We start from the raw sequence: 27,366 nt of genomic DNA, 5'->3' as shown, positions 1-27,366 counted from the left end.
CTTCAATCAATAGTGCATATAACCACAGAGAAGAGAACAGAGAAGCTGGAATCTGACATCAAAAGACGGGTTAATTTGTTCGGCTAGATTTCCATCTCTCCCAGATTTTAAGAAATTGAGGGTGTGTGCAGGATCCCCAGCTAGTGAGTTCCTCAAGACGTTGAATCATATTTAACTTTTTCACCCATTCTGAATGGGTTGGAGGAACTTGGTGTTTCCAGTGCAGGGGGATTAAATGTTTTGCAGATCCTAATATTGCTAATAAATTGTGTTTTCCGGTACTGTTGGACAGGACAATAAAACTTTTCGGAGTTAAAGTGTGATTTATCAGATATTAGGTTTTTAATTTTAGACAGGTTCACCTTGCCAATGGGATAGCTGTTATGCCTTTTTTTTTAAATCAAAAACAGAGTTACTAAGAACCCTGTATTTTTTAAATACACTTTTGCTTTATACTTATTTAGTTACAGCAGTGTTTATGTTCATTTTGTTTCTTGTAGGTTTTGTGCGCTTTATGGCCAAAGTGAACACGCGTTTATGTGCTACATGTATACCAGCTGAAATCAAGCTCAATTTGTTTTTACCTTTTGTATGTGTATTGGGGTTATATTGAGGATTTACGTATGGATGATCATGGCCAGACTGCAGTGTTTCTTATGCTGTTTATGGCCAGGAAATTACTAGCACAATACTGTATATCAGTTTCTACATGTTTTAGTGATCGAGACCCCCTACTCACCCGGCACATGGTAAATTTAGGTTGATGTTCTCAATTTATAAGAATTATTAAGTTTGACAAATTTCTTAAAACTAGTAACCTTTAACCCCTTCACAACATGCGCCGTACTAGTACTTTGTATGTTGCTTCTCTCCCTTTGATGTGGGCTCTGGCGCTGAGCCCACATCTTTCCTGACACATCAGCTGTTTTTGTGCCCAGAACAGCCACGGGTGGAATCACGATCCACCCGTGGCTATTAACGTGTTAAATGCTGCTGTCAAACTGACATCGGCATTTAACTTGCTCTTCTGACATTTGTGCTGGAAATCTGCCCATAGGTGACAGCTGTCACATAATTGCAGGTCACTGATGGGTTGGCATGACAACCAGAGGGCTCCTGCAGACCTCTGGTTGTCACTGCTGGATTGCTGTAAGCGCTGCCCAGAGGTTGGTGCTCATAGCAAGTCAGCAATTCTGCTACATACAGGTGATCTGACCACCTGTATGTAGCAGAGGCGATCAGGTTATGGCAGCTTCTAGTCTCCCAAGTAGACTATTGAAGCATGCCAAAAGTAAAAAAAAAGTTTTTCAAATTAAATATAAAAGTTAAAATCACCCCCTTTTGTACCGTTTAAAATTAAAAAAAAACAAACATTTGGTATCGCCACGTTCAGAATCACCCGATCAATATAAAAAAAATTAACCCGATTGCTAAATGGTGTAAAAAAAATTCAGAATGCCAGAATTACATTTTTTTTGGTTGCCACAATATTGCATTAAAATGCAATAATGAGCGATCAAAAGATCATATCTGCACCAAAATGGTATTAATAATGTCAGCTTGGAACACAAAAATTAAACCTTCACCCAAATTGAGATCACGAAAAATGGAGACGCTACAGGTCTTGGAAAATTATACAATTTCTTTTGACAAACTTTAGATTTTTTTCACCACAAATAGAAAAGAACCTAGACATGTTTGGTGTCTATGAACTTGTAATGACCTGGAGAATCACAATGTCAGGTCCGTTTTAGCATCGTGAACATGGTAAAAAAAAACAAATCCAAAAACCTTTGTGTAATTGCACTTTTTGGAATTTCACCACACTTGGAATTTTTTCCCGTTTTTGAGTACACGATATGGTATAGTCAATGAATGGTGTGTCATTTAAAAGTACAACTTGCCCCGCAAAAAAACAAGCCCTTACATTGCCATATTGATGGAAAAATAAAAAATGTTATGGCTCTGGGAAGAAGGGGAGCGAAAAACAAATGCAAAAATGAAAGTGGGCTGTGACGTGAAGGGGTTAAACTATGAATGAAAACCCTTAAAAGTTAAACCAGATTAAAAACTGCTTTCAGGTAGTTTAACCTGTGCTTTCCAGGAATTATTTAATGCAAAATGGCATGACAAGAAAAATATAGTTACTTACCGATAACAGTATTTCTCTGACCCCATGACGGCACCACGGAGAGAGGGGATCCACCCCCAGGGACAGGAAACCTACAGATAAAAAAGGCTGTACCTCTCTTCCACATCAGTTGTTTTACAGAGCACTAAAGGAACTTTCAGTTTAATCAATATCACTATTTATTACTCAAAGAAAGCACCATGTGACAATATTTACTAAATAACTAATTGTGCACACACATGTGAGGGGAGGGAATATACGGGTGCCGTCATGGAGTCAGAGAAATACCGTTAACGGTAAGTAACTATATTTTTCTCTCTCCCCCCATGACTGCACCATGGAGAGAACTGCAGAGGTATGCAGATTAGGGTGGGACCACTGCCTCCAGAACCCTTTTCCCAAAGGTAAGGTCTGAATAGGAGGCTAGGTCCAGCCGATAGTGGTTGAAGAATTTAGAGAGAGAAGACCAAGTAACGGCTCTACATGTCTGTTCTATTGGGGCTCCAGCTTTCTCCGCCCAGGAAATTGCCACTGATCTTGTTGAGGGAGCCTTAATTTTCTCCAGAATAGCTGCCCCGAGAGAGGAGTATGAGAGTGTAATAGCGTCTCTTATCCACCTTGCGAGTGTACTTTTGGATGCTTTCTGCCCCTTCTGTGGTCCCTGAAAGCACACAGAGACCTATCCTTCCAACACTCCTGTGTTGCTGCTAGATATTGGATTCTACTTTTCCTGATGTCTAGGATGTGTAAGGCTTCCTCCCTACTATTTTTGGGATTGGGACATAAAGCAGGGAGGGTTATCTCCTGAGACCTGTGAAAACGTGATGCCACTTTTGGAAGGTAGGCCAGGTCTGTTTTAAGGACAACTCTATCCTCCAAAACCTGAGTGAAGGGCGGGTATGCAGATAGCGCCTGGATATAGTTGACCCTGGGCGCTGAAGTTAAGGCCACGAGAAGGGAAGTTTTAAGGGACAACACTTTCAGTAGGGCTTCTGATAGAGGTTCAAAAGGAGCCTTAGTTAGAGCCGAGAGGACCAAATTCAGATCCCAGGGGAGGCACCCCGAGAGAGGATGGGTCTGGACCTAATTGCAGCCTTGATGAATCTAGCTATCCAGCGATACCCAGCCAGGTCATAATTGTACAGGGCTCCTAGTGCCGCGACAAGAAACTTTTAAGGCACTTGTGGCCAACCTGTTCTAGGCCTTTCTGTAAAAATTCAAATATGGCCGTGAGTGGAACCTCCCAGCCCCAAGAAACACCTGACACGGAGATAATTTTTTTCCAAATTCAACCATATGTTCTGGTAGTTACAGGTTTCCTACTCTGTAGGAGGGTGAAAACTAAGTTTGGGAGAACCCCCTATTACTCAAAAGTGACCTCTCAAGTTCCATGCTGTCAAGTGCAAGTTTTTTACTTGCGGACGGATCACAGGCCCTTGGGAAAGAACGTCCGGAAGATCCGGAAGGACCAAAGAGTCTGAGATGGACAACATCCTCAGCCATGAAAACCATGGTCTCCTTGGCCAGAAGGGGGCTATCAAAATTACCCTCGCCTCCTGAATATTCCTCAGTACTGCTAGAATCAGGGCCGTAGGCGGAAAGGCATATGCTGGATGGTAATCTCAAGGTATCATGAGGGCGTCTAGAGCAACCGGGTTCCCCAGGGAATCTATTGAACAAAAGGTGTCTACTTTCCGGTTCCTGCTATTTGCGAACAAGTATATGGGGGTAACCCCATGCCTTTACGATCTGATTGAACACTGACTGCTTCAACTCCCACTCGCCCTGTCTTAGCTCGGTTTGGCTCAGGAAATCCACTGTCTGATTTTCTGTTCCCTTTGTATGGAGTGCTGACAGAGCTCAAGTTGTTTTCAGCAACCTGAAAAATTTAATGTTACTTCCATCAGAGTGGGATCTGGTGCCCCCCTGATGATTTAGATAGGCTACTACTACTTGATTGTCCAAGAATATTCTCACATGGTGAGACTGGAGAGAGTTCAGAAAATGTACCAGGGCGAACTTTACTGCTAGGAGTTCTTTCATATTCGAGGATACCGATCTTAACTCCCCTTTCCAATCTCCTTGGGCTAACTGGTTGTTCAGGTGTGCCCCCCACCAACTGGGACTTGTGTCTGTAGTCAAGATTTGTGAAATTGGTAATGCCCAGGGAACTCCCCGTATTAAGTAGTCTATGTTCATCCACCATTGCAGCGAGAGGACTGTTTCTGATTACAGGTTTAACCGCCCTTCTAAATTCCCTTTTAGGGAATTTTCTTCTGACAATATTTTCCATTGCAATTTTCTGGAATGAACCTGAGCCCACTGGATATCCAGGATACACAAAGTCATTGTTCCTAGGAGCAACATAGCTTTCTGCAGAGTGATACAGGGGAAAGCTATCGCTTGAGATGCCAGCTCTGCCATATTTTGGATCTTCCGATCTGGGAGACGGCATTCCTGTTTGAGTCCAGTAATATGCCTAGATACGCCTGTACTTGACTTGGCACGATCCTGATTTTGGCAAATTTAGAAGCCAACCTAAGTTGGTCAAAGCCCCCCATGACTGTCTAGTTGGTTGCTGCAGTGATGAGAACTGCCTATTAGAAGATAGTCCCGTATCTAGACTATCAAAATATTTTGTTCCCTTAAGTGGGCCATCACCTCCACCACTATCTTGGTGAACACTCTCAGGGCGATAGCTAAACCAAATTGAAGAGCTGTGAATTGAAAATGCTTTATCTCCCCCTGAATCATGACCACTAACCTGAGGAATTTGCAATAATATTTGTGGATGGGGACGTGATCGTACACGTCCTTTAGGTCTAACACCGTCATATAACAGGAAGGAAAGAGCATTTTTACTTCTGATTTTATGGTCTCAATTTAGAAGGACTCTACATGTAAACATTTGTTCAGTTTTCTTAAGTTCACAATCATCCTGAAGTCCCGTCTGGTTTCCTCAAGGAAAGAGTAAAACCCTTTGGGATTGTCTTTTTGGAGGTGCTGGGCTTATTAAACATGAACCTCTTACTTCTGTTTTTATCCCCCATCCCGGGGATTTTGGGGAGGCTTCTTAAATCTACTCCGAAAGGGCCATTTATGGGAGTAACCGGAGAGATTAGGGAAAGATTTTTTATCTCCCAACTTATTTAAAATATTGTCCATGGTGGGCCAGAATAAAAAAAAAACAAACTCGCCTTCACAGGGGCTAGAACAATTTTGATTTGGTTTGAAGATCCCCCGGCCAAGTCTTAACCCACAAGGCCCGCCTAGCTGCATTTGAGAAAGAAGCCGATCTAGAGGCTAGTATGACAGAATCTGCGGATGCGTCCGCCAAAAAATCCACCACCTCCCCTTCGTTATAGGAAGTGTTCAAAATTGTGTGTCTAGGGGTCTTGTCTTCTAGCCAGATCAGAGCCCTAGCCATACAAGTGGCAGCAATTGCCAGCTTTAGTCCTCCAGCAGCCTCCCAGGAACCCTTTAGGAATGAATCCACCTTTTTATCCATAGGGTCTTTCAACATCCCCATATCCTCGAAAGGAAGTGCTAATTTTTGGGAGGCTTTGAAGATCACAACATTTAATTTTGGTGCTTTTTCCCAGAATGAACACATGGGGTCTTCGAAGGGATATTTTCTTTTGGGGGTGAGAAGGCCCTTTTTCTGTTTTTTTTTTTCCCCCACATACTACAGCACATTCGCTCACCACTATTAGAAACTAGACATAAGATCTTTGCATAAAGGAATTGTTTGTGGTGCTTTTTTTACATTGTAAGGTCTTGCACTTAATTGTTCACCTTGTGCTAGTGTATGTTTCACATGAGCTATGGGTGATTCAGGCCATAATACAAGATGTATTTGTCCGATTAAGGTCAATCAGAACAAGGATACCAACAGAGTGGTAAAAGGCAGTTTGTCCCACCATGTCAGCTTTACATACTTGATACACAGTATAAAATAACCGGATTACTTACCGGTAATGCTCTTTTAATGAGTCCATGACAGTGGGGCCGCTCATTTACAGTAATGAATATGTGGCTCCACCCCTATGGGAGGTGGAGCCGCATATTCATGACTGTAATCGGCAGCCCCACGTGACCGCTCATACAGTAGAAGGTGCGGCCAGGACAGGAAGCAGCGCCAGCCAGCGAGGGAGCAGGATGAGTATTTTAAGAACAGCGGGCGGATGGATCTTTATTTTAAACACGAGAAACAAACAAAAAAAAAGGAATATTCATATCTTCTCTACAGCAAATGCTGCTGCAGGGAAGATATGAATGGCAGCTTCAGCACCAGATGCAGAGGACAGCGCTAAACTTTAGCGCTGTCTCCTGCACTTTGCGTGTGGTACCCAGTAGGCACACGGGCGGCACACGTGTGCCACACTGATGTGCCACAGAAACGTGCGAAACGCACGGACACACGGACACGTATAGTTCTGGTACCGATTTTTCCGGTACCGGAATTATCTGGACGTGGGGACTGCCCTTAGGAAGGTATAAGGGGTCTGGTTTTAAAATTAGTCTGTCATGAAATGTGAGAAGGTAAGGTTGATCTATTGATAAGGCCTGAATGTCGCTGACTCTTCTAGCCGATGTTAAGGCTACTAAGAAGGCTGTTTTTAGCGACAAGTGTTTTAGAGATACTGTATCTATAGGCTCAAACGGAGGTTCTGTTAGAGTCTAGGACTAGGTTTAGGTCCCAAGGAGCTACTCTAGATATGTGGACAGGAGTAACTCGTTCACAGGCCGTCATGAAGTGGGATACCCATTTATTACCAGCAATATTATGGCCATTGAGTGCACCCAGAGCGGACACCTGGACTTTTAATGTATTAACCGACAGACCTAACTCTTTCCCTCTCTGTAGAAATTCTAGGATACATTTTATTGGAACTTCAGAGGGGTTTGAACCTGTATGGAACTGAAGAAACTTCTTCCATATTTTAGTATAAATCTTTGTAGTAGATGGTTCCCTGCTAAGCAGGAGTGTATCAATTAGACCTTTTGAAAACCCTCTGGAATTTAATATCTGCCTTTCAAATTCCAGGCCGTCAAGTGGAGGCTGTCCACTTGGGGGTGGAAGAAAGGTCCCTGAGAGAGTAGATCAGGGATTGAGGGAAGAACCCATGGATCGGTCACCGACATTGATTGTAGGCACAAGAACCATGGTCTTTTGGGCCAGAATGGTGCTATCAATATTATCCTGGCCTGTTCTTCCCTGATCTTCCGTATTACTTGTGGAAGCAGAATTATCGGAGGGAAGGCATATGCCAGCTTGAATTGCCAGGGTATTTGAAGAGCATCTAGAATGTCCGGGTGGTCTGCACGGGACCGAGATGCAAATTTCTGTACTTGTCTTTTCTGTTTCGTAGCAAACAGGTCTATCTGGGGCCTGCCCCATAATAATGTTACTTTGTGGAAAATGTGAGGATTTAGACACCATTCTCCTTGATGTAGAGTGTGTCGACTTAGAAAGTCTGCCTGTTGATTGCTCTCTCCTTTGATGCGGACCGCAGAGAGGGACAACAGATGCTTTTCGGCCAGGATCAAGATGTTATCTGCGGAAGACATTAGAGCGTCTGATCGAGTACCGCCTTGTTTGTTTAAATAAGCCACCATCGTAGTGTTGTCTGAACAGATTCTGACATGATTTCCTCGTAGCTGTGGGAGAAATTGACGCAGTGCATAGTTTACTGCATTCAACTCTTTTAAATTAGATGAATATAAGATCTCATCCTCATTCCCTGGCAGAAATTATCCCCCATATGTGCGCCCCACCCGTGGGGACTAGCATCAGTAGTCACCGTGTGGGATGGTGTTATCACCCAAGGGACACCCCTCGTTAAGTTCTTATTATCTAGCCACCACACCAAGGAAGCTAGGACCTCCTCTGATAACGTTATTTTTGATTCAGGGTATGTGCACACGTCAGGATTTCTTGCAGAAATTTTCCTGACAAAAACCGGACATTTCTGCCAGAAATCTGCATGCGATTCTACTGCGATTTTGACGCGTTTTTGGTGCGTTTTTTGTGCGTTTTTTCCCAAATGCATAGAATTGTGGGAAAAACGCAGAAAATCTGCAAAAATAATGAACATGCTCATTTTTTTTACCGCGATGCGTTTTTTTCGCGGAAAAAAATGCATCCATGTGCACAAAACATGCAGAATGCATTCTAAATGATAGAATGCATAATGTATGCGTTTTTAATGAGTTTTTATAGCGTTTTTAGCGCGAAAAAAACTGTACGTGTGCACATAGCCTCAAGGTGCCCTAGGAATTTTCTCTGTTCCCAAAGAATTTGGTGTTGCAATGTTCGGGTATGAAGTTGTGCCCACTGGATGGCTGGAGTACAGGAGGAAAGGGATCCTAATAAGGACATTCCTTCCCTCAGGGACATTTGGGTTTTGTGAATGGCAGCCGCTACTTTCCCCTCTATTAGAGATATTTTTACTTGCGGGAGTAGACATTTTTGTTTTTTGGAATCTAGATTGAACCCTAGAAATGTCTGGAGAGAAAGTGGGACAAGTCTGGATTTTTCAGAGTTGATGATCCAGCCTAGGTTTTTTAACCCCTTACCGGCATCGGACGTACTATACCGTCCGATGCCGGCTCCCCTGCTTTGATGCAGGGCTCCGCGGTGAGCCCGCACCAAAGCCGGGACATGTCAGCTGTTTTGAACAGCTGACATGTGCCCGTAATAGGCGTGAGCAGAATCGCGATCTGCCCGCACCTATTAACTAGTTAAATGCCGCTGCCAAACGCAGACAGCGGCATTTAACTACCGCTTCCGGCCGGGCGGCCGGAAATGACGTCATCGCCGACCCCCGTCACATGATCGGGGGTCGGTGATGCGTCTGGATGGTAACCATAGAGGTCCTAGAGACCTCTATGGTTACTGATCGCCCGTCGCTGTGAGCGCCACCCTGTGGTCGGCGCTCACAGCACACGTGCAATTCTGCTACATAGCAGCGATCAGCAGATCGCTGCTATGTAGCAGAGGCGATCGTGCTGTGCCTGCTTCTAGCCTCCCATGGAGGCTATTGAAGCATGGCAAAAGTTTAAAAAAAAAGTTTAAAAAAATGTGAAAAAAATAAAAAAAACGTAAAAGTTTAAATCACCCCCCTTTCGCCCCAATCAAAATAAATCAATAAAAAAAATATCAAATCTACGCATATTTGGTATCGCCGCGCTCAGAATCGCCCGATCTATCAATTAAAAAAAAGTATTAACCTGATCGCTAAACAGCGTAGCGGGAAAAAAATTCGAAACGCCAGAATTACGTTTTTTTGGTCGCCGCGACATTGCATTAAAATGCAATAACGGGCGATCAGAAGAACGTATCTGCACCGAAATGCTATCATTAAAAACGTCATCTCGGCACGCAAAAAATAAGCCCTCAACCGACCCCAGATCATGAAAAATGGAGACGCTACGAGTATCGGAAAATGGCGCAATTTTTTTTTTTTTAGCAAAGTTTGGGATTTTTTTTCACCACTTAGATAAAAAATAACCTAGTCATGTTTGGTGTCTATGAACTCATACTGACCTGGAGAATCATAATGGCAGGTCATTTTTAGCATTTAGTGAACCTAGCAAAAAAGCCAAACAAAAAACAAGTGTGTGATTGCACTTTTTTTGCAATTTCACCGCACTTGGAATTTTTTTCCCGTTTTCTAGTACACGACATGCTAAAACCAATGATGTCGTTCAAAAGTACAACTCGTCCCGCAAAAAATAAGCCCTCACATGGCCAAATTGACAGAAAAATAAAAAAGTTATGGCTCTGGGAAGGAGGGGAGCGAAAAATGAACACGGAAAAACGAAAAATCCCCCGGTCATGAAGGGGTTAAGGACGAGGCAGTGTCAGCTAAACGTTCAGCACACTGAAGGGACGAATTTCCTACAACTAAAAAAAAATCATCTAAATAGGGGATGATTAAAGTGTCCTATTGGCGAAGGTAGGCCATCACCTCTAACATTACTTTGGTGAAGATTCTTGGTGCTGTGGAAAGACCAAAGGGCATGGCCGTGTACTGGAACTGATGAATCTCCCCCTCGAGTTTTACTGCAACTCTGAAGTATTTTTGATATCTGTTATGAATAGGGAGATGGTTGTAGGCATCTTTCAAATCAATGCCGCCCATTTTACAATTTGGATAAAGAAGCTTAATGGTAGATCTAATAGATTCCATTTTAAATGTATAATTTTTAATAAACGTATTGAGTTTTTTAAGATTTATAATTGTTTGGAATGAACCATCAGGTTTAGGGATTAAAAATAATGGAGAGTAGTACCCCCTACCCTCTTGTCTCTTAGGTACCTTAACTAAGACATTTTTTATTTATGAGACTTTGGATTTCTAGTTCAAGGGCCCTTTGTTGTATTGGTGAGCTAAGGGCTGTTAAAACAAAAGAATCATGGGGAATTTGCAGGAATTCTATTTTAATTCCTTCTTTAATAATCTTTAGGACCCAGGAATTTGACGTAATCTTTTGCCATTGGGGAAAATTTTTTTTTAACCTACCCCCTACTGGGGTGACTGGTGCCTTAATATCTGTCTCTACGGAAGGGGGGGCCTTTAACCCCTTAATAACAGCCAATATGTCTTTTAACTGACCTGAGATATAAGAGAATAGCCTCCCCATACAGGTGACAATCCAGCAGCTGTCAGTTGTACACTATAGCTGACAATGTGCTGTATCAGCCACAATCAGTGTTTGCACCGTCCAAATCTGTTTAACCCCTTAGATGCTGCTGTCAATAGTGACTACATCATTATAAATGGTTAACAGTGTGGGGGCTTCCTCTTTATCCCAATTGGTGCTCTCGGATCATGAATGTGTGGTCCTGATGTTTGCGATGGCTATTCATGACGAAATAGCGGCCTTACAGTCTGACAGCTGTTGTAACCTGTCCAGAAGTTAGAGGCATTTAGGTGGTAAAAAAAAGAAATTTTGTACATTTCCTTGAAAAAAATGAAAAATTACTGCTACATTTTTAAACCTCCTAAAATACTAACAAAATAAAGGAATACTTTACAAATGGTGCAGATGTAAAGCAGACATGAGGGAAATGTTATTTATGAATGTTTTGCTGTGGTCTGACTATCTGGATTAAAGGGATAATCATTCAAAGTTAGAAAATTGCTAATTTTTTAGAAATTTTTCTCAAATTTCTGATATTTTTTATAAACAAAACATATTGACCTAAATTTACCATTATCATAAAGTATAATGTGTCATGAAAAAACAATCTCAAAATAACTGGGATATGTTGAATCGTTCCAGAGTTATTACCACATAAAGTGACATTGATCAGATTTTAAAAATTTGGCTCCGTCACTAAGGGGTTAAACATAGTACCACTGTTTTCCCCTTTCTTGTGGCCCACCGCAACGGTCTTTCATTTTGCGTTCTCTTTCCGAACGGTCTCCTCCTAAAAGTCTTCCTATAGAAAGGAATTGAGGGGTCAGGGAAGGCTTTTTTCCTCTCTTGCTTTTTTGAGGATCTCATCCAACGCTTTTCCAAATAGAAACTCACCCTCACACGGAATAGCACAGATCTTGGCCTTCGATTGTGTATTCCCCTTCCAACTCTTAATCCACAACACACGTCTGGCATTATTTACTAGACCTGCTGATCTTGCTGCGAGGCGTAGTCAGCTGATGCATCGGCCATGAATGCCGCTGCTCCTCTAATTAATGGTATCGCATCCTGTAATTTTTGTCTAGAGACTCCCTGTTCGATCTGTTGATCTAACTGATCAATCCAGACAAGCATGGATCTAGCCGTGCACGTGCTGGCAATTGTTGGTTTGAATATGCCCGTGGAAGCTTCCCATGATCTTTTTAATGATGATTCCGCTTTCCGATCCAGAGGATCAGAGAGTAGGCCTGCATCCTCAACTGGTAAAGCTGATTGTTTTGAAGTGGAGGCGACTGTTGCGTCCACTTTAGGAATATTAGCTCATCGTCACTAAAGGGGTACTTCCTTTTGGAGGCGGATGGGAGAAAATCTCTCTGGTCTTATTTTTCCCACTCCTTTTTATCAATGCCTTAACAGCAGGAATTACTGGAAAGGCTTTTTCTCTCTGCTAACCCTGCAAACATGATGTCTTGTGCAGTTTGGTCATCTTTTGTATCCTCACAACCTATTGTATTTCTGATGGATCTTACTAGGTGGTCAACCCCATCAAGGGGAAAACAAGACCAACCTTCAATGTCAGATGGTACTGAAGAGGATAACTTATGCGGAGTCTGAGTGGATGAAGCCTTCATCATCGGACTCAGAGCTGGATACTATCTTCTCTTTACTGGATTTCTTAGGGGGTGCGCTGGCTTGTGTAATGGCCTGTAACTTTCCTGATTATGGCCCGTATATCTGCAACATAGATGGACTCTGCATGGTTTCAGTAATACATTGGTTGCAGAGTTTTTTAGGGTAGGAATCTGGGAGAGGTTCATCACATAATGCACACTGTTTAGATTGTTGTTTCTTTTTGGCCTGGGTGAAGAAGATAGTGGAAAAGAGGGTCAGCTTTTTAGGCAGAGGGTTTTACACTCGCCCAGTGAAGCTGTACGGTACCAGATCAGGTGGCTGAAGAGTTTTCCTGGATCTTGAATCCGTGGCATCGCTCCTACGGCTGGCATCTGAGGACCTCCTGCTGTCTGGATCACCTGCTGGGTCCACCTTCTTGCCTGGGGATGACCTGTTGCATCGCCTGTGCGCTCGCAACCATCCCTCTTTTATAGGCAGAAATCAGTTTTTTTCTCTCCTTCAGTAGTGTACTGCGCGTAAGCGAAACTGCGCTTTCCCTCACCGCTGTGTGAGTGACCCAGAAGTGCTACTAAACACTTCCAGACAAGTATGGGGATTTTACACCGCTCTGCGCATGCACGGCCGTGATCTTACCTCGGCCCACGCTATGGAGCGGTGTACCGGCTGCTGCTGTGCCACAGATCCTGGACCTCTATATGCCGGTCTGCGTCTGGAACCTCCAACCAGGCCGCACACCTGCAGCGTTGCTCTGTGAGATTGGGCAGCCTCTTCCAGACCCAGCCATCCCACATGCCAGACAGCCGAGGGGGGGAGCCGTCTAACGGAGTCTCCCCTGACGCTGCTTCTGGACCGCATCCCCTGCCGTTCCTGCAGAGACCGTACAGGCGGATGCCCTAGCATGGTTCTCTGTAGAATCCAGAGATCCTGTCCCCTGGGAACAGGAAACTACTGAGGCAGCGAGGGGGACCGCCCTTTTATTTCTCTGTAGGTTTCCTGTTCCTTGGGTTGGATCCCCATCTCTCCAGTGGGTGCCGTCATGGCGAAGGGTAAAAAGGAGGTCTGCACATGTCCTGGCAGGTACGTGGGTAATGTGATGTTAAAGGGAACCTGTCACCCCCAGAGTCAAAGGTGAGCTAAGCCCACGGCATCAGGGGCTTATCTACAGCATTCTGTAATGCTATAGATAAGCCCTGATGTATCATGAAAGGTTAGATTATACTCACCCGTAGGTGGTCCCACAGCAGTCCAGGTCCGATAGGTGTTGTGGTCCGGTCCCTCCTATTTTACGATGATGTCCTCTTGTCTTCACGCGGTGGCTCTGGCATACTTTGCCTGCCCTGTTGAGGGCAGCAAAGTACTGCAGTGTACAGGCACCTGTGCACTGCAGTACTTTGGTCTTCCCTCAACATGGCAGGCAAAGTACACCGGAGCGTGAAGACAAGAGGATGTCATTGCAAGAAGATGGGAGGCCCCGGACCAGGATGCCCATCAGACCAGAACTGCAGTGGGACCACCCCTTGGTGAGTATAATCTAACCTTTCAGGATAGATCAGGGGCTTAGCTCACCTTTGATTTTGGGGGTGACAGATTCCCTTTAATACACATCACATTTGGCAACAGTGATTCTAAATGCCTTTATACCCAAACTAGCAAGTTACAGGAAGAGCTTTAGACACCACAAACTGCCATCAACCCATAGTAGATTCAGAAGAGAGCCAGATTGGATGGGTATACACACACTTTACAAGTGAATGATAATCTACATCTGCTTCCTTATACCCGAAATTTGCTTAGTGCCACAGTTTAGAATCAAGACAAGGACATTATGTGCTCCAAGATAAATTTATTAGTGAATATACATGAAACTCCCAGTAGCAAGAGGAATTTACATTTTCTGAAATTCAGTTTAAAAAAATCCTTAGTGTTACTTTAGCTTTCCTCGTGTAGACCTAAATGTTCTGGAGCCTCAGCTCTTCCACACAGACTTAGAAAATTAACCAGTTATTTCCAAGAATCAATTACATGTCAAGGCAAAGTGATGCTCAGTCCACTATCTGCATCTCATTCAGTCTGTCCATCAGTTATAAGGCCATCATTGACCAATTTAACAGCTTCCATCTCAGTTGTCCTTTGGTTTCAGACCTGCACAAGAAAAAAAATTCACGTCAAGTACTCTGTAGCTGACATTAAAGACATGTTTAAACATTCACATTTCATCATGGGGGGGGGGGGGGGGAGACCATCAGCAACCTACTTATCACTGATCAACTGTAATTTGCATTTAAAATAAAGATTTGAGAAATGTCATTCTTAATGGTTTGGACTGCACAACCCCCTAAGTCTGCAGTCTGACTGCAGAATTGTAAATTCCTTACTGAATGCACTGCAGAGACTCACTCCCAGCCAGTGTGCACAGCCCCACTCTCCCTGCACACTGATCTGGACCAGAACCCCATTAAACATTTTTCCAAATACCTTTATTTAGCAAAAGAAAAAAAAAACTGCAAATTTGCAGTGCACTTTGACAGGATTTTAATGATGGCAACTTCCAGCATTGTGCAGCCATCCTAGCATGGGCTGCATGAAGACACCAGTACTCCCTGCAACAGTCAGGCTGACAGATGGATGTTCATACCGATAGCTAAAGTCTTATGTCAGGTTGACTAAAGAGGAATGCAAGTTCATGATGCCAGACAGGATGCTGCTCTGACCTGATTTCTCAAGCAGATGTTCTTTATGCTGCATGTGTTACCTAGGATGGGTGCACTGATTTATGCCGACAGTTTCCACTAAAGTTGCCAACTGTGCATGAGATAAGGACAAACCTTTTTGCTAAATGAATCCAGAAACTCAGAACCACTTTAAGTGTACAGTCAGTCATTTTAAGGAACCTCTAGATATTATGAGGTTCTTGACTTACATTGACCTATCTTCAGAATAGGTCACGAATGTCAGATTGGCTAGAAGTGCTCACTTGCCATCTGCCCTTTACTTGTAGTGGTGGCCACAGGGTACTGCACACATCTACCTATTTGAATAGGAGGCAGATGTGCAGCACCAAGTACAGTCACTACAAGTAGATTGTCAGCTTGGCAAGTGGGCACTTCTCACTGGCAGCCACTGCTACCAACAGCTGGTCAGTGGGGCTGCTCGGCCAGTGTAAAAGTAATGGACAACCTATTTAAGTCACATTGTGTAATTTTGAGGTCTTGCAGTGACAGACCAGCGATTAACAGTTTTATCGAGTATAGTTGTATACATGTTCTCCTTAAGCAAGGCTGGTGAGGAATTCTCTGGCTACTAGATGGATAGCAGTAACCAAGCCCTGCACCTCAAGCACATCCCTATAGAAGCAGGAGTTGATTAAAGACTGCAAGTCAGAGTGGAAAATCATCGTCAGTTATCGCATCTGACGGCACTTCCTATTCCAGAGTCTCATCATATCAGTCTTTTGTAGCACTCCCACCCATTCATCAGATGGATAGTAACATACCTCACCTTTACAGAACAGCTGACTTCCATCCAAAGAATGTCCCTGGAGAAATAAAATAAATCACAGGTTAGTTGGGCAGGTTTGTAATTATGCCATGCCATATTAAGACAACCAGGACAGTCAGAAAACAGTCATCAACAAGAAGTTTCTGCCGGTAATTCCAGCTATATTGTTTTGTTTTCATCATGTATCTTAGTTGTCCACATCACAAGTAGTCAAAGTAGGTCTGACAATAGAAAATTACATCACTACTATTTAGATCTTAGACCTAATGGGTAATTTACTTCTCAGACTACTGATAGTTCTCATATTAAGATAATTTTATGAGTCCAGCAATAAAATGACAGCTCAAGAGCTTTTACGCTAGCCACCAAGACCAACCGCTGCAGGAGCACATGAGCTGTCCAGTAAGGCTAGGTAGGCAAAGTGAAACTGAGGATTATACAGTAAATACTAGTCATTGGGTTCTTGCTGCCAAATCTTAGTCCAGTATATAAAGGGTGAAATCCCAATTTCAGCAATATAGCACGAGCTTCCTGCTGTAGTTTGAGAACAGTTAGCTGCAGCTCTTGTTTTAAACTGCTGAAAAGGGCCCTACTGTATGACTCCAATGCCTTGTTGAGAAATATTAGTGACCTACAAATCACACTGGTAACACCTTCATGTAAGCAGTTTTCTAGGAAGAACCCTCCCCTTGCTTTATGTAAGTTACCTCTTCCAAGCTATCATTCAACAGGGCATCTGAAATGAAACACAGGTAGGACTTTTCAGCAGTCTATAACAGTGTCAGGTCAGCACTGTTAATACCAACTAAAATTATACCTGGGTTCATGAATCAGTCTCGTGGTTGTTTAATCATCATTTGTAGGTTTCAGTTAGAGATTTGAGCTCTGGGCAGCCTGTGGTGCACTGCTTACAACTTTATCAGTGTCCCTCAGTGATCGACCCACCCTATTTTGCATACTGTGGTGGCTTTAGAAAAAAAAAATTCCATTGAGCAAAATGGTGCAATTGCACAGTAGCATGTATAGCATTATGCCTCTAATATTGCTGGGTTAAAAAAACAAAAAAAAAAAAAAAATCACCTTCAAAATGGTGCCAGCAGAGGCACATGTGCTGTAGCATCTATCAAGTTTGAAAGGTTACTGTGCAAGCACTGTTGGTGCCATTTTGCTAGAAAAAAAATTATGCGCTGTAGTAAAATGGCACTTATGCAGTATCATTTATCAGAACGCAGTAGATGCTACTGTGATCATGCGCACAGCACGAGAATCTCTGAAAACAGCAAATACAGATTGTACAGCCACAGGACAGATTTCATCAACCAGGTATCATTGTAATCAGTATAAGGCAAAGTTCATACTGGGTATTATGCCAATTTTCAGCGGCTTTTAACAGTGCCAGCAAAGCATAAGATAGTTCACAAGTGTCATACACACCGCTACGCAAGGTTTTGTGGATAGCATGTCACTTGCAGCATTTTTCACTAATTGAATTAAAAGGAAAAAAGTGACAAACATGCACCAAAACTTATCTGCTGCAACTTGTTTCCTGCCAAACACTTAGGTTTTGATGCAGAGAAACTGCAGCAAAAAAAGTGTGAACTTAGCCTTACAGCACCAACCTGACTAGTTTATGAGCACAATCCTGCTGACATGTTCGCTTTAAGAAAACTGAATGTTACAGAATAAGAAAACATACAATGTACAAGTTTGTGAATTAGTCTGCTGGATATAGCATTTCTTTTAATGGAAAGCATAAAGAATTTTGTAACTCACCATCCATTCTGAAGTCTGAATATCAGGTTTACCTGAAAGGTTGAAAAAAAAAAAAAAAAGTCAGCAAGCAGTTGTATTAGTCATCCTTTATACTGTATAAGTTCAATACTTGTATATAAAGAACCAGCCCTGAACTTTATGGCCATGTTGGCCCCATTCAGTATTTGTACTGAGAAGCAGTTCCATTTAAGAACTATAAAAACAAGCCATGTGCATTCATACAACAGTTACCTACATAGTCAACACTAAAATGCCAATTGAAAGGCATTTGTAATCACTTCTATTCTTGGAGAACTACCTTCATGCATCTCCCTAGAACTACAGATTGTGGTTCCAAAAGTTGTGAAAACCCTCAAATTATAGTTGACATAACTTCAACATCTTATTGGACATTGCCGGCCTCAGTCCCATATCCGCAGGAGTCATCCAACAGTCTCCAAAGTAATTGGTCATCACAGACCAGACAATGCCCACCATGTCACCACTTTGTATAGATGTTAAATATGTGAAGTGGTGACAAGTCTGACTAGATCACACCATTGGGACAATACTAGTTATGAGTGAGTATACTCGTTACTTGAGTACACTCTGGTGGTCTCAGAAGTAATAGTTAGTGCTCCGAGATTTAGTTTGTCAATTTATGGCTGCTGGACAGCCTGAATACATGTGGGGATTCCCTAGAAGCCATGCAACTCCCACATGTACTCAGGCTGGCTTAGCAGCTGTAAATTATGCAGCTGCTTTGATTAAAACTTAATTTGAGCATTAACAAATACTCGGGAGACCACCCAAGCATGCTGAGCAACAGGAGTAAACTCACTCATCACAACTACCAATACTCCTAATGGGGGTCTTAAAGGCCATATGGCTAGAGCAGAGGTGTGCAAGTGGGACCATTAGTCCATTCACTTCACTCAGTTTAATGCACAGCCATCAGTTCTAGTTGTGAATACAAGATCACAGTTCCATACACACCTCCTCCCAGTCAGAGGAACCTTTATTTTGAGGATCAGTGGTCCCAGGTACCTACGCATTTCAGGGATTTTATAGTGAAATTACAAGTGAGCAAATTCACAAAATCCTTGTCCAGCAGCCGCTTCAATAGTCAGAAATACTGCAGTTACAGCTGGGATCCCAATTACTCTTCTGGGTTATAGGCCTGGTGCAACAGTTGTTGTACCAGACCTACTAATCAGAAGAGGCGTCTGTTCACAGGACATTATCTGGTAGCCAAGAACTACCAAACAGGTAAGGAGTAATCCATGCACACTTGTGCACCAATCTTTGGCATGCTCAGATACCATGTTCGAGTTGCCTTGGCTGCATGTCTCGCAGCTATTGATACACATTCCCGGCATGTGTTGCAGCTGTCAAACAGCAACAAACACCTGGACATTGTACTCAAGCACTCCAAAGATACACCATTAGCAGACAAGCATGCTCAGATAAAACCTTCCCTGAGCTCGCTCATTACTATTGAGTAACTAAATCTGAGAAGCACTTACCACTCAAGTGACCTTCAACCACTGGGTATTAATGCTTCTAGCTGCACACCTGAAAATAAAGGACAGATTAGATTACTCATTGGAAAGGGTTAAAGATTAAGCTCAAATCAAGTTACAACAGTGATGTTAGCGGTCAGCTTTGTAGGTAGGTAGAGTGACTGCTTCAGGCACCAGATTAAGACCCAACCAGTCAAAGCCCCACCATTTATCTAGCATGTCGTTGGAAAAGCTGCTGCTACATGCTAGCTGCAGCCCTCGGTAAACATGCGTCAAGTCAACAAAAGCAAAAATTATACGTGGCCCTAAGCTGGCTACAGTACTGTAGTTTAACAGATCCAGTGTAGTAAACCTTGCTAAAGACCTCAGGTCAGCAGGGAACTTCCAAGGCTTTTAAAAGCACTGATCAGTAGGGCCAAGGTGCTCATAGCCCCTTTAGACGAGTCTCTAGGAATGCTCATTGCAGAATGCCATCTTAACGTGTTAAACACCCAGTGAACAGTGGTGAAGCAATTTTAAAACATGCAAGACCTGTAAAATGGTCTATCAGCACTTGCCCCATGTAGACGTGATGTGCAACTGATACAGGCTGTCTGCAAATAGTGCTGTTAATGACCCATTGTCTTTTTTATACAGTTAATCTAACGTTTAGTGGACTATGACTAAAACCAGAAGCAGTACATGTATAGGACACCAGCATGAATCATTCTATACTACTGCTCAGACAATCCAGGGGCTTCCTCCCTGCCTAAGGCATCAGTAGGGGTGGTCTCAGGAACCACCGCCAGTGTTTAGGGGCATTTATAAGTGTTGGTTACTCCCAAGATGTCAATTCAAGTCTAAAGACAGCCATGAGCATGATCAATTCTATTGAGACAAAGAACAATTACCTTTAAAGGACGGCTTCATCTCCACAGGGAACTTCATCTAAAGAGAGAAGAGCGTTAAATACCAAGTACAAGATGACAATAAGTACAGGCTGATAAGCACATTTGTGCAACACTTCATACTGCAGACATTAGGAGTCTACAGCTGGATTCCTGGGGCGACAGTGTGAGCGGGCACCGGGGCTATTCCAATTAACTGGACATTACATGAAATATCTGCAGACTGCACATATTGTAATGTTACCACTCCCAAAGCAGAAGTCAGCTGCTAGAGGACACCACAATCACTAACCAGAGCATTATAGTGCAATCAATAACCCCCGCACCTTTAGTGTAGAGAGCTGTAGGTACCCAAAGCCCAATGCATAAAATACCACATTTAGTTCTCATCTCAGTACCAGGCAGCACTATCTAATGATGCCATCAATGGGCTGTAAGGTGGCATGGTGCACTACAAGCATCAGTAACTGGATCGCTACACAGCAGAGAACACTGGCGCCCTCATACGGCTCTATGGAGGAAGTGCAGGAGTCAGTTCTCGCCTCACATGCAAGCTGGACTGGGGAGGGGGCAGCCGCCATTACTATAGCCCGACAGGACAATAGAGAAAAAACAACACTTGCATTTCCCGCCATAGAGCACACAACGGTACCGCTCCCCGGTACTGCGCCTGTATGGCCGGTACCGCGTACTGAGCACTCACAGCTGTATTCCCCCATAATGTTGCCATCACCGGCACAGAAGCCAGAGCAGCGACCGTCGGAAGGAAACATTCATGTCGGCCTCTGTTTGACCGCGTTAGACACGTGAAGTTCTACCGCAGCTTCGATCAGGGCCTGTACGCTGAAGGAGCCCGCTAATCCTCACCTGGTCACCTCCATGTAAAGCTGTGTGGAGACTGCGGGATGGGGAGCTCCATGGCGCATGTGTGGCCGGTAACACCAGCGACGACCACCAGCCATCACACCAGACCGCACGGCAGAAAGAGGGCGAGGAGACCGTGCGTCAGCCTTTTATAGGGCTCTGGCTGCTGCCATACCGAACCCTCTGATTGGTAGAGATTAAAACCGCAATGCTTGATGGGATATAGTACAGAAAGCGCAAAGATTCATGGGATGTGTAGTTCTAGGTAAAATTCGCGGTCAAATCCTTGTACATTGTCCTCGTGGTGATTGATGTCTCGTGGTCCCACAAGGAGTAAATGGCTGACGTGACGGCTCTGCCCTTACAAGGTCGATTATCAGATTGTTAACAGCCTGCAGGGGCAGAGCCATCACTTCGGACATGTGGCACCAGCACTGGGCTTTGCAGAATCCCACCAGTGTTGGAATGACAATGTTAGACTCTTGGGGCACACGGTTTTTCTGCCATCTTTGGAGCAGAAGACGCTTCAAGAAACCTCTTTCTGATGTTTCGGCCTACCCCCTTAGTGGGTTTTACTGGCGATTTCTGGGTATGGTTAAATTCCTTTTAGAGAAGAGTGGTAAAGCATCAATATTATTTTAAACCTCTAAAAACACCTAAAAGTGGATGAAAAAAAGCAAATAAATCTGTGGAATACGCAAATATTTGTCTGGAAGCTCCCAATAAACATTCATAGGGGCTATAATAACTATAGTGTCCCTGCCTTACCCTGGAAGTTGCACCCTACACAATACGCAAATGGCGCCTCAACGTCGGCCCTCCCAGGCTGGCCCTATCGGACCCCATCATGGGACGATATGTTACTGTACCCAAAAACATTCAACTGAGGTAAGCCATATACACAAGTGTATGGTATAGTACTCACCCTATAGAATAAAAGAAATAAGAACTAGCATGTGCACAGTCTTATTAGTCTTACTTAATGCGTCAAGCCAATGGCACCCACCAAACCAATCCCTTGGTATAATGTATCTGCATGCTCAACAAAAGGCCAGACATTCTGTGCATATATTGCCCCAGGAGGGTGGATTCTGCAATCTAACATGGTGGACATATGAAAATCTCTTATTATTATTTATATAGCATCATTGATTCCATGGTGCTGTACATGAGAAGGGGTTACATACAAATTACAGATATCACTTACAGTAAGCAAACTAACAATGACAGACTGATACAGAGGGGCGAGGACCCTGCCCTTCCAGGCTTACATTCTATAGGATGGTGTGGAAAGAGACAGCGGGTTGGGGGGTTGCAGCAGCTCCGGAGTTGGTGAGGCAGTAAAGTGGTGAAGAGGCAGTGGGGTCAGTGCAGGCTGTAGGCTTTCCTGAAGAGGTGGGTTTTCAGGTTCCATCTGAAGGATCCGAATGTGGTTGATAGTTGGACGTGTTGGGGCAAAGAATTCCAGAGGATGGGGGATATTCTGGAGAAGTCTTAGAGGCGGTTGGGTGAAGAGCGAATAAGTGTGGAGGAGACTAGGAGGTCTTGGGAGGACCGGAGATTACGTGAGGGAAGATACCGGGAGATTAGTTCAGAGATATATAATAATAATAATTTTTATATAGCGCCAACATATTCCGCAGCACTTTACAATTATGGAGGAGACAGGTTATGGATTCCTTTATAGGTCAGTATTAGTACTTTGAACTGAATACGCTGAGGGGATGGGAGCCAGTGAAGAGATTTGCAGAGGGGGGAAGCAGAGGAATAGCGAGGAGAGAGATGAATTAGTCGGGCACCAGAGTTAAGGATGGACTAGAGAGGTGCAAGGGTGTTAGCAGGGAGGCCACAGAAAAGGATATTGCAGTAGTCGAGGCGGGAGATGATGAAGGCATGCACAAGCATTTTAATAGATTGAGTTTTGAGGAAAGGACGGATTCTGGAAATATTATTGAGCTGGAGGCGACAGGAGGTGGAAAGAGTTTGGATGTGCGGTTTGAAGGACAGGGCAGTGTCAAGGGTTAAGCAGACATCCGGTACGGTGGAAAGCGTGATGTAGTTAATTGTGATAGGTCAGGTAAGGAAGATCTGTGAGATGGAGGAAAGATGATGAGTTCAGATTTGTCCACATTGAGTTTGAGGAAGTAAGAGGAGAAGAAGGAGGATATGGCTGATAGAAACTCCGGGATTCTGGACAGCAGAGCAGTGGCGTCTGGGCCAGAGAGGTAGATCTGAGTGTCATCAGCATAGAGGTGGTACTGGAATCCATGGGACTTCATGAGTTGTCACAGGCCAAGTGTACAGATTGAGATGAGTAGGGGTCCTAGAACAGAGCCTTGTGGACTCCAACAGAGAGAGTGGGATGAGTAGGTAGTGTGGGAGATGCTGAATGTGTGGTTGGAAAGGTATGAGGAGATCCAGGATAGGACGAGGTCTTTGATACCAAAGGAGGAGAGGATTTGTAGTAGTGGTCAACTGTGTGGAAAGCAGAGGACAGGTCTAGGAGGAGGACTATAGAGTATTGTCTGTTAGCTTTGGCTGTAAGTAGGTCGTTAGTAAATTTTGGTCAGGGCTGTCTCAGTGGAGTGATGGGGGCGGAAACCAGATTGTAGATTGTCAAAGAGCAAGTTAGATAAGAGGTGGGAGGAAAATTCAGCGTGGACGTCCTACTCCAAAAGTTTGGAAGCGAATGGGAGCAGGGATATTGGGAGATAGCTGGACATAGCGGTTGGGTCAAGGGTTGGCTTTTTAAGGATAGGCATGATTGTGGCATGTTTGAAAGCAAAAGGAAAGGTACCAGAAGTTAGTGATAGGTTGAAGAGATGGGTTAGGAATGGGATAAGAGTGGTGGTGAGGTTGGGGAGAAAGTGGGATGGGATGGGGTCGAGCGCACATGTGGTAAGGTGCGATTTGGAGAGGAGACAATTAAGCTCCCCTTCAGTGATGTTGGATAGGGAGGTTATGGGGTTTGGGTATTGGTCTGGTATACAAAGAGGTTGTGGTGGTTGAACAATGAAGACTTGCCTTGTTTGGTCGATCTTATTTTTAAAGTGTGTGGCAAAGTCCTCAGCAGAGTCGAGGGAGGTTGGAGGAGGCAGTGGTTTGCGGAGGAGGGAGTTAAAAGTTTTGAATAGCTGCTTAGGATTGTAGGATAGGGAAGAGATGAGGGTTGTGAAGTATGTTATGAAAGGTAATTCAGTACCACAATGGACATAGAGGTCAGCGCACATACAGTGACCTGGCAATAACCCAAAAAACAAGAACGAGCTCTGAGACATGGGAACTCTGTTGACCGCAATCCCTAATCCTCTCCAACCACACTAAAGGCAGCCGTGGATTGCGCCTAACGCTCCCTATGCAACTCGGCACGGCCTGAGAAACTAGCTAGCCTGAAGATAGAAAATAAGCCTACCTTGCCTCAGAGAAATACCCCAAAGGAAAAGGCAGCCCCCACATATAATGACTGTGAGTTAAGATGAAAAGACAAACGTAGAGATGAAATAGATTTAGCAAAGTGAGGCCCAACTTTCTGAACAGAGCGAGGATAGGAAAGGTAACTTTGCGGTCAACACAAAACCCTACAAAAACCACGCAAAGGGGGCAAAAAGACCCTCCATACCGAACTAACGGCACGGAGGTACACCCTCTGCGTCCCAGAGCTTCCAGCAAGCAGAAAAAAAACAAATTGACAAGCTGGACAGAAAAAAACAGCAAACAAATAGCAAAGAGGAACTTAGCTATGCAGAGCAGCAGGCCACAGGAACGATCCAGGAGGAAACAGGTCCAATACTAGAACATTGACTGGAGGCCAGGATCAAAGCACTAGGTGGAGTTAAATAGAGCAGCACCTAACGACTTCACCACAACACCTGAGGAAGGAAACTCAGAAGCCGCAGTACCACTTTCCTCCACCAACGGAAGCTCACAGAGAGAATCAGCCGAAGTACCACTTGTGACCACAGGAGGGAGCTCTGCCACAGAATTCACAACAGTACCCCCCCCCCCTTGAGGAGGGGTCACCGAACCCTCACCAGAGCTCCCAGGATGACCAGGATGAGCCATATGAAAGGCACGAACAAGATCGGGAGCATGGACATCAGAGGCAAAGACCCAGGAATTATCTTCCTGAGCATAACCCTTCCACTTAACCAGATACTGGAGTTTCCGCCTTGAAACACGAGAATCCAAAATCTTCTCCACAATATACTCCAACTCCCCCTCCACCAAAACCGGGGCAGGAGGATCAACAGATGGAACCATAGGTGCCACGTATCTCCGCAACAATGACCTATGGAATACGTTATGTATGGAAAAAGAATCTGGAAGGGTCAGACGAAAAGACACAGGATTAAGAACCTCAGAAATCCTATACGGACCAATAAAACGAGGTTTAAACTTAGGAGAGGAAACCTTCATAGGAATATGACGAGAAGATAACCAAACCAAGTCCCCAACCCGAAGTCGGGGACCCACACAGCGTCTGCGATTAGTGAAACGTTGAGCCTTCTCCTAGGACAAAGTCAAATTGTCCACTACATGAGTCCAAATCTGCTGCAACCTGTCCACCACAGTATCCACACCAGGACAGTCCGAAGACTCAACCTGCCCTGAAGAGAAACGAGGATGGAACCCAGAGTTGCAGAAAAACGGTGAAACCAAGGTAGCCGAGCTAGCCCGATTATTAAGGGCGAACTCAGCCAAAGGCAAAAAGGACACCCAGTCATCCTGATCAGCAGAAACAAAGCATCTCAGATATGTTTCCAAGGTCTGATTGGTTCGTTCGGTCTGGCCATTAGTCTGAGGATGGAAAGCCGAGGAAAAAGACAAGTCAATGCCCATCCTACCACAAAAGGCTCGCCAAAACCTCGAAACAAACTGGGAACCTCTGTCAGAAACGATATTCTCTGGAATGCCATGTAAACGAACCACATGCTGGAAAAACAATGGCACCAAATCAGAGCAGGAAGGCAATTTAGACAAGGGTACCAAATGGACCATCTTAGAGAAGCGATCACAGACCACCCAAATGACTGACATCTTGTGAGAGACGGGAAGATCTGAAATAAAATCCATAGAGATATGTGTCCAAGGCCTCTTCGGGACCGGCAAGGGCAAAAGCAACCCACTGGCACGAGAACAGCAGGGCTTAGCCCGAGCACAAATCCCACAGGACTGCACAAAAGTACGCACATCCCGCGACAGAGATGGCCACCAAAAGGATCTAGCCACTAACTCTCTGGTACCAAAGATTCCAGGATGACCAGCCAACACCGAACAATGAACCTCAGAGATAACTTTATTCGTCCACCTATCAGGGACAAACAGTTTCTCCGCTGGGCAACGATCAGGTTTATTAGCCTGAAATTTTTGCAGCACCCGCCGCAAATCAGGGGAGATGGCAGACACAATTACTCCCTCTTTGAGGATACCCGCCGGCTCAGATACACCCGGAGAGTCGGGCACAAAACTCCTAGACAGAGCATCCGCCTTCACATTTTTAGAGCCCGGAAGGTATGAAATCACAAAGTCAAAACGGGCAAAAAACAACGACCAACGAGCTTGTCTAGGATTCAACCGCTTGGCGGACTCGAGATAAGTCAAGTTCTTATGATCAGTCAAGACCACCACGCGATGCTTAGCTCCTTCAAGCCAATGACGCCACTCCTCGAATGCCCACTTCATGGCCAGCAACTCTCGATTGCCCACATCATAATTTCGCTCAGCAGGCGAAAACTTCCTGGAAAAGAAGGCATATGGTTTCATCACCGAGCAATCAGAACTTCTCTGCGACAAAACAGCCCCTGCTCCAATCTCAGAAGCATCAACCTCGACCTGGAACGGAAGCGAAACATCTGGTTGACACAACACAGGGGCAGAAGAAAAACGACGCTTCAACTCTTGAAAATCTTCCACAGCAGCAGAAGACCAATTGACCACATCAGCACCTTTCTTGGTCAAATCGGTCAATGGTTTAGCAATACTAGAAAAATTGCAGATGAAGCGACGATAAAAATTAGCAAAGCCCAGGAACTTTTGCAGACTTTTCAAAGATGTCGGCTGAGTCCAATTATGGATGGCTTGGACCTTAACAGGGTCCATCTCGATAGTAGAAGGGGAAAAGATGAACCCCAAAAATGAAACCTTCTGAACACCAAAGAGACACTTTGATCCCTTCACAAACAAAGAATTAGCACGCAGGACCTGAAACACCGTTCTGACCTGCTTCACATGAGACTCCCAATCATCCGAGAAGATCAAAATGTCATCTAAGTACACAATCAGGAATTTATCCAGGTACTCTCGGAAGATGTCATGCATAAAGGACTGAAACACTGATGGAGCATTGGCAAGTCCGAATGGAATTACTAGATACTCAAAATGGCCCTCGGGCGTATTAAATGCAGTTTTCCACTCATCGCCTCGCTTAATA

At 44.2% G+C, this 27,366-nt stretch overlaps 1 long non-coding RNA gene and 5 other non-coding genes across 7 annotated transcripts; all 6 read right to left on the bottom strand.

Annotated features, from left to right (window-relative positions):
• Positions 1-14,235: 14,235 nt before the first annotated feature.
• On the bottom strand, positions 14,236-21,096 carry LOC138670003 (uncharacterized). 2 transcript variants are annotated; one of them, XR_011319279.1, is made up of 7 exons: positions 20,940-21,096; positions 20,076-20,112; positions 19,189-19,237; positions 17,684-17,715; positions 16,618-16,646; positions 15,911-15,947; positions 14,236-14,554 (listed from the first exon to the last, which is right to left on the bottom strand). It is a non-coding gene; the product is annotated as an uncharacterized lncRNA (long non-coding RNA). The 2 variants fall into 2 exon arrangements; XR_011319278.1 differs by lacking the exon at positions 16,618-16,646 and having other exon boundaries at positions 20,940-21,095.
• LOC138673247 (small nucleolar RNA SNORD49) lies at positions 15,788-15,858 on the bottom strand. The gene has a single exon (XR_011319902.1). It is a non-coding gene; the product is annotated as a small nucleolar RNA SNORD49 (small nucleolar RNA).
• Positions 16,024-16,094, bottom strand: LOC138673266 (small nucleolar RNA SNORD65). Its single transcript, XR_011319920.1, has one exon. It is a non-coding gene; the product is annotated as a small nucleolar RNA SNORD65 (small nucleolar RNA).
• On the bottom strand, positions 18,077-18,147 carry LOC138673270 (small nucleolar RNA SNORD99). The gene has a single exon (XR_011319923.1). It is a non-coding gene; the product is annotated as a small nucleolar RNA SNORD99 (small nucleolar RNA).
• LOC138673253 (small nucleolar RNA SNORA44) lies at positions 19,326-19,458 on the bottom strand. Its single transcript, XR_011319907.1, has one exon. It is a non-coding gene; the product is annotated as a small nucleolar RNA SNORA44 (small nucleolar RNA).
• LOC138673240 (small nucleolar RNA SNORA16B/SNORA16A family) lies at positions 20,776-20,912 on the bottom strand. The gene has a single exon (XR_011319895.1). It is a non-coding gene; the product is annotated as a small nucleolar RNA SNORA16B/SNORA16A family (small nucleolar RNA).
• Positions 21,097-27,366: the final 6,270 nt, after the last annotated feature.

The sequence above is a fragment of the Ranitomeya imitator genome, chromosome 3, assembly GCF_032444005.1.
Source record: "Ranitomeya imitator isolate aRanImi1 chromosome 3, aRanImi1.pri, whole genome shotgun sequence".
In the NCBI taxonomy this organism is placed as follows: domain Eukaryota; kingdom Metazoa; phylum Chordata; class Amphibia; order Anura; family Dendrobatidae; genus Ranitomeya; species Ranitomeya imitator.
The sequence above is the reverse complement of the archived record's forward strand: the minus strand, read 5'-3'. Positions and strand labels throughout refer to the sequence as shown.